The 7,658-nt window shown below is 39.7% G+C and overlaps 1 long non-coding RNA gene across 1 annotated transcript; it reads right to left on the bottom strand.

Annotated features, from left to right (window-relative positions):
• Positions 1-334: 334 nt before the first annotated feature.
• Positions 335-5,946, bottom strand: LOC107837112 (uncharacterized). The gene is made up of 3 exons (XR_001663100.1): positions 5,854-5,946; positions 5,648-5,715; positions 335-581 (listed from the first exon to the last, which is right to left on the bottom strand). It is a non-coding gene; the product is annotated as an uncharacterized LOC107837112 (long non-coding RNA).
• Positions 5,947-7,658: the final 1,712 nt, after the last annotated feature.

The following is a 7,658-nucleotide window of genomic DNA, read 5'->3' on the forward strand; positions in this document are numbered from 1 at the left end:
TTTAACCATTTGCCTATGACGTAAGCTGATGACAAATGGTAGGCATGTTACACACTGAGTAGATTAGTTAATGATGAGGAATCTGGTGTTGACATGTTGGTTTGGTTGTGGGGCACAAATGAAAACCTGCATGTGGCTTCAAACATTCTTGGACCAGCTATGATAAAGGGGCCGACTCAAACTGGAACTGAGAGTAAAATATCAAATTAAATAATTAAATGCCACAATTATTGCACACTCATTACATTTCAATTTTTTTATTTTTATTTTAAAGTGTGGGTGTTGATTTTTATCAATTGAGCCGAGCAGGAGGAGCACACCGCCCTAGGCCGCAGTCTGACACACTGGACGCATTGCGAAGCGGTGACGCTGTGAGGAACGGGAACGAGTCTGTCACTCATCCACTTCGAGCCGGAAGACGGCCGCAGTCCAGAGAGCGCGGACGAGTCCGCAACGCCCTCTTCCTTCCTCCGCCGCGACATCGAGCAGAGTCAGATCTCACACATCCTCAGTAAACCCCAGAGACGGAGCGTTCGAGGGCCGCCTCGTTGTCAGGGCGGACAGTCTCATCCAAGAAAATCCTGGAAGGAAACGTTTTTTTTTTTTTTTGTTTTTTTGATTGCAGTAACCTGATCTCACTGAGAAATTTAGAAAAAAATCAACATTTGATTCAAATCATTGCTCCCATAATTATCAGTACCCCTGCTGCTAATACTATGCGCAAACTAACTTTTGCCAATAGTGGCAGTACTTAGTCTTCTATAACTGTGGTCCTTGGGCTCACTTCAGTGATTTTAATTTAGTGCAAATAAGCACAAACTGCCAATATAAATGAGCATATCGATCTGAACTTGAAAACAGAAGAACCGGGAAGAAAACATCAAGTTCCCGAGAAGAGAAGGGGACAACAGAGAACAAGTGCTTATGACTTCTTTGGCTGCATTTCATTTGCCGTTTGAAGTGAGACGTTTGGGATAATAATTCATATGAGGGAATTTTACACACTTGCTGAGATCCCATAACAAATATGCACAAAACTTTGTCGATATTCTGCTAGTGTCGAAAAAACATGGTTTTGCAATTTATGTGTTTCCATTAAATGAATAAGGCAATAAAAAATCACACTTGAATAAGTGTGTTTATGCGATAAAGTCATTAAAAAAAACATGCCGCGACATCCTCCTCCTACCACTTCCTGTCGTTGTCTTCGTTGTTTCCGCCAGTAGAAACGTCCGGCTGTTGGTCACATGACTCATGATGTGAAAAATAGTGTTTCTATTGTAGTTTGGCAAAATACACCAATGCCAAAGCAGTAACCAGTGCCGCCATTTTGGATGTCGCAGAGGTTCATGTCGATGGCATAACCCGCACTGTCCCAATTCTACAGTTTTTGTATACTTGCAACCTGAAAACTTGAGCTCTTATGTGCATTTTGACTGAGTACACACTTCATAGAAGGGCATAGGATGTTTTGGGATAGGCCCTAAGAGAAATTATCCTCTTTGTTACACCATATTCATGCTCCGAAGAAACAGGTAGCTGTGGATTGCTAATTACAGGTTCCCAATAACTGCTCTCAATTTTAAAAGGCAGAGTATAAATGTAAAAAAAAAAGATCTCAACTGGAGCTCACATTTCTTTAAAAATCAAAACCTCCAATGAAAGCTAAAATAAATGCGTCGGTGAGATTTGAATAAATAAACTTCACCGTGTCCAAACAATATTCTTCTATTCATCAAAACAGAGTAATATTCTCTCTTAATTCCATTTAGTGAGAATTTATTAAGTGCACGTATTTTGCAGGAAAGGCATCTGGACACTTGTCAGAGTGCTGACTGATTCCCATTTCCTCCTGAGTGATGGCCAAGCATTGAGATGCGCTGGCACACTCTGGTAATGGGTCCGTGTCATTAGAAGTGCTCATTCTATCAACGTCTCTCCCAGCAACATGAACAAAGCTCAGCTGTTAAATTAGTTTCACAGAGGAGTGTTTGTGTTCTCTCGCACAACAATTTTAGGACCTGTTGGGTTGCAGCCACGGTTTGTTACTTTGTGGTCATACATATGAGTCTCTCATTAACCATGGCTGCCCAGAGCTCTTGTAACTTGTAATCCCCATAAATTTGTTGGGAGATCTGAGCTTCCCAGACGGATTAACTACTTGCACTGTGTTACCATAAAGAAAACGGCATTTTACGATGGCTGAAATTTGAACATAATGCGATCGGTGGAAACTGGGCCTCAAAGATCCATGGTAGCTGATCCATAACATGTGGTCTGCCACAAGGCTTGGTCATTTGAAGGATCTGACTGGTGATCCTGGTCACTAACCAAAGGTACAACCCACATACCTGTGTGAAATGCCAGCTCTTCTCTAGGAAATACAGGTTATATCAGCCAAAAAATACTCAACGCCCTCAATGCAAACACAACAACGTAAAAAAAAAGTACCATGCTCAATGGACATTGAGATCAATAAAGTCGTTCTCTAAGGGCGTGGCTTTACCCGGTTCTCCCTCCAACCAAGAACAGAAAAACATGTTCCCACAAAGAATGAGTAAGCATGACAATATATTTAGCATTAAGGAGATAGGAAAATGAGGACAAACCGAGAATTTAGATGGACAAACTGAGTTGTCCACCATAAAGTTTTACAAAAATGTTTAAAATAATTCTTGAAAACCAGTCTGAGTGTTCAAAGCCTCAATCTATAGTGATCTGTGTTTCTGGATATTTTGTGCATGATTCCTTCTGATTGCCATCAGTTCTCCCAGAGTGCTGTGTGATGTTCAAGCAGTGTAAGAGATCCTGAAGAACAAATCAGAATAAATCTAAAGTGAAAGGGGCCTTAGCTAAAAAAACAAACAAACAAACAAACACTTCCTTCCTTTACTGCGTAAGGGGAGTAAATCAAAAGACTGGATGGTTTTCACTTAGGCTTGGTTGGAGATCATTGTGTTTAATGGTACTGTGGTTTTTTTGTTTTATTCTTTTGTTGTTCAGTGCAATAAAACTTTCTAAACCTTTTCTCTATTAGACTGTGGTCACGAGAGTAACACTTTTGGAAAAAATATTGGTCAGTGGATCATATTTATTTATTTATACCTTTCTAGTCTGTAACTGAGAATCGTAAATGTAAATGGTTTTGTTCGTTGGTTACCTTTACCCTGTCTCTCTCCAACTTCTGTTTGGAGGGCATTTCTGTTTTTAAAATTACACAAATCGAAGTACGTAGCATTATTATTTTCATGGTAACCATAAAACCATTCAAGAGTGGTGGTGTCTGTCAAAAAATGTTGAGCGATTCCATTTTGTTGCCTTGTGGTATACTGCCATGATGCATAAAGAATAAAAAGTTATGTAACTTTTGCGCCCCTTTACTAAAGTGGGACCAGAACCTACAGGTAGTAGCTGGACTCTGAGGAGGAAAAAAGAAATAAAATCTGGAAGGTGAAACGTCTGGATAATTGTTCCCAGACTGCTAGAAAGCCACTTTGTTTTTATCTTAACGATATGTTGAGTCTGAGCCGCAGTCGGTTCGAACTTCCTGCCCGAATCAAAAGGAGAGATCAGATTTATCCAACGGAGCTGATAGAAACACACTATCCCATCACTTTTTATCATGTAAGGCAATACTTATCCTTCTTCCTTCATTCACTCTGAATAATAACCGTCTGTATGATATTACCACAGTAGTAAACCCAAGGTTACAATGCTGAAGGTGAATGTTTGTGTGTGTGTGTGTGTGTGTGTGTGTTTGGTTGTTAAACGTGAGATAATAGATTCCCTCCTGGCTGCCAGCGTGACCCCGGCCGTCCTCCGGTGACCCTGCGGATGATTACTGAGGCTGAAACGTGTCTGATCCCGGGCTTCGAACGCCCACTTCAATTCGACTGAATCCCACCACATACTGAGACACACACGCAGGCTGCCGTTCACAAACACACACACACTCAAGTTCGACCTTAGGAGCACCATCATCTCTTAAATCAGAACAGGAGCTTAAATTTTCTTCTTTTCTCTTTGATCCCATTCGTCATATTGCCGATTTTTTGCAGCCGACATTTAACCCTGCGCGATAAAGATTCTGTGCCGGAAAGCCCAAAACTCTGGGATATTTTACTACTCTTTTTTATTTTTACCATTTTCAACCGCACAGATTTATACATTGTTCTACTAGAAACACGGAAGAGACAGAACCACGCAGTAAAAAGTTTCTTTATGGAACGGTTCTGCTTCCTGACCGTTTGATGTCTCCCTGCGTTAATCGGAGCAAGCAGGGAAGCTGATTTACAAGCAGCAAAGAGAGCGCCTTTACTTTCACTCTGCTTCTGTGCTCAGTTGTGGCTGGAAGCAGCAACATTCGAAATGATGGTAAAAACAGACCGCAGAGCTTTAAAACATAAGGGATTGTGGCGAGATTTGATTATTCGGGGATTTCACAGAGACATCCTCTTGAATACGGTTCGGTTTTCTGAAGAAACGTGGAAAAAAATAAGACATGAACACAAAACTCATGATCTGTTTTTACTGTGTTTTTTCTGCTTGTGTTGCCAATCACTTCTTATTAATGCTGGCATGTATTTGTGTCATAACTTTCTGCCACATTGGCTAAAATATTAAAACTTTTCATTAGCATATCATATGTTTTCAATTATCAACACTTGTGTCTTATTCATGCTTAATTTATCATTAATTTTAGTTCTTTTGATTTTTGCCCTGATCAGTTTTTATTTTTATTGTTCTCATCTACATTGTAATGTCTTTAACGTTATTTTTAATGATTTTATTGCTATTTTTGTTGTTTTCTTGTCGTTCACTTGCATGTCTTTGCACTATAAGAGTAAACGTAATATTGTTAGTAGAATTACTACACCAAAGATACTTGGAGACCAGATAGATGTAAACAAAAAATTAATTAATGCATTTTATTTAGGGGTGTCAGACTGAAGAAGCCTGATTTCATATCACCACCTTCCTAAAATAATACCTCAAGTAATTATTTTTTTTTTTTTGCCAAAAACGATCCCTGTTTTTTGGCCTAAATCATATTTTGGTAATGAAAAGAGGGTGGGTTGTTTTGAGGACTCAAAATCACTTTTGGCAAAAAAAGAAGACTAGGTCCATTATTTTAGGATGGTGACAATATTCATGATTTTGCTTCTATTTAGCTATAACAATAGAATATGAAAACTTTTTTTGACGCACCGTAACAAATCCCCGGGTTGTGTTTTTGACTGTTGTTGCTTTGTGTATTTGCTTTTTAATAACATATTTGATGGGTCTGATTATTTTTTTCCAAGTAACAATGTGAAATTCCGTGGAAAACAAGACACATTCTTGGATAACTCGGTGCATTTATTGAACTTAGCACAGCAAGTACGGACGAGCACAATGCCGTCACAGTTTTTATCATCATCATCATCATCATCATCTCTTACTCTTCCTACCGTTTCCTCTTGTCAACGGCTCCACCTAATGGCGTGGAGTGGTATAACACAACACAATATAAATTACAAAGCTCTCCGTGGACATGTTTTACCTTTTAGCCGCACTCGGAATTAAAACCTCCATGTCCTTATTTGTCATGTTTTGTTTTGTTGTTGTTTTTTTTGCGTAACTCATCAACAAGAGCGCTTCTACTCACAGGTCAGTGCTGCTTTCCTAAGTTTCTGTCCCACAGTCGACCCAGAACTGTCTGGTGGCTTCCCAGAGCTCCAGCAGGCGACAAGAGGGGCGAAAAAAAAATGGCAATATAGAAAGCGATTGTGAAATGTGGGAGCGAGGAGTGTTTGGCACCGCTCGTCGTGTTTGCTCAGTAAACCCCCTAAAGCCAGTGTTTTTCTTTCTTACCGATGGAAATGCCGGCATTGTTGGAGCCGGAGGCCGTGGTTACCGGCCGGCCGTGGGCCCAGCCAGCCAGGTTGGGACAAACAACAAGATGAAGGTCAGCTAATATAGCGGTTAATTCCACTTCCTGGTCCCCATGACACCCAGGCCGGGTTTATTTGAAGATCCCAGACCCCGAAGTCACTCTGCACTTTGTTTAATCCAAGAGGTTTTTCTTTCTTTTTTTTTTTTTTTGTTGCAAGCCAACACTTTCACGTATGAATGTAGGGAAGCAGGAAAAGACGATGACAGAGTAAAAAAAAAAAAAAAATCCATCCAAAGCAATTTTGTTTTTTATTCAGACCGATCTGTTTATGTCTTCGCACTAGAGGTCAGTTTTGAAAGAAGAAAAATACAAGTTAATTTTTCTTTTTAAAATTAGCAAATAAATTATCCCTTCATCCGCTTATGTCATGTAAAAGATGCTGTAAAAATATATTATGCATTATGATTTTTTTAAATCACAAAAAATAGCAAATATTAATGTATTTTCACAATTTCCACTATTAATCCTTATTTCTAGCACTCTCCCTCAGTAAGGAATGAACAAAAATCAAGAATTTTAATATTTCTTCATCACATGTTCAACTTATTGCTAGTAGTACTGCTGAAATATTATCTCAGTGAACTTAAACTCCAGTCCACCGGGACCAGTAACGTTCAGACTGCAGTCAGAGGTGACCCAGATGAGATTTTTTAAAAATTTATTTATTTATTCCCTGTAAGAACATCACAGATCAGATTTTTAACAAATGTGATCCAGGCCGCTTGGATATGTGGCCCTAAATCTGATCTTATCAAATGTGACCTGAGTCTGAATGTCATTGATTCTCGACAAGCTCCACTGTTCTGCGTCGAGGTACGCAGACGCAGTAATAAAAACTGCAATCATGGCGGACGGTAATGAGGATTAAGTTGTTAATGGTTGTTAATGTGTTTTGATTTGGAGTAAATGGCAAGAAAGCACTTAAAGAACATAGATTTAGGCGTACAAAAAACATGAAGAAAAATCAAATTATGAAAATTAAGTAAAAAAAAAAAATTGCGTCAACAAAGCCAAACATAAATTGTAAAAAAAAAGAAGAAGAAAAAAAACACAATTAGGTGGAAGTAACCTAAGACGGTTAAAAGAACTTTTATATGTTGAGAGAATTTATTAAGTTTGTTTAGGGCAACTGAGTTTTATAGTGTATAGTCTGCTGTGAGGCAAACTGAAGGACTCTCAGCGCGCGCGCGCACACACACACACACACACACACTCTCTCTCTCTTTCTCCACTCTGGCATCTTTAGGTCCCAGGCAGTGTGAGTGAAGAGGCGTTAAAAAGAGCCGGTTTATGACCCGATTGTCTTACTGATCATTTAACTTGGAACTCCGAGGATGAGAGGGAGGGGCAACGGGTTGGGAAATATACGGCACATACCGTCCAAAAGCCAAGTGGCTTAACCCTGTGTGAGAATGGTAATGAGAATCAAAAGGATCAACTCCGTCTGTGTGTGTCCTTCTGTCCCGGGCCCGACACTGGGATGGGATGGAGGCCTCTCTCCAATGAGACTTTCTCCTGATGTATAGGAAAGACCTTTGTGCTCTGGTGTAGTAGGCCAGAAATACAGCTTTTGAACCAGCGGACCTGGAAAAAGCAGAGGGCGCTTTAGTGAGACTGAAAGAAGAAGTTAAAGAAAGGGGGGAGGGAAGGGGCTGCAATGAAGGTGTTGACAAAAAAATACCCTGTCAAGTCATTTTCATGTAGTTTTGCATGTGCAGGACAA

The sequence above is a fragment of the Poecilia formosa genome, unplaced genomic scaffold (assembly GCF_000485575.1).
Source record: "Poecilia formosa unplaced genomic scaffold, Poecilia_formosa-5.1.2 Scaffold114, whole genome shotgun sequence".
Lineage (NCBI taxonomy): Eukaryota > Metazoa > Chordata > Actinopteri > Cyprinodontiformes > Poeciliidae > Poecilia > Poecilia formosa.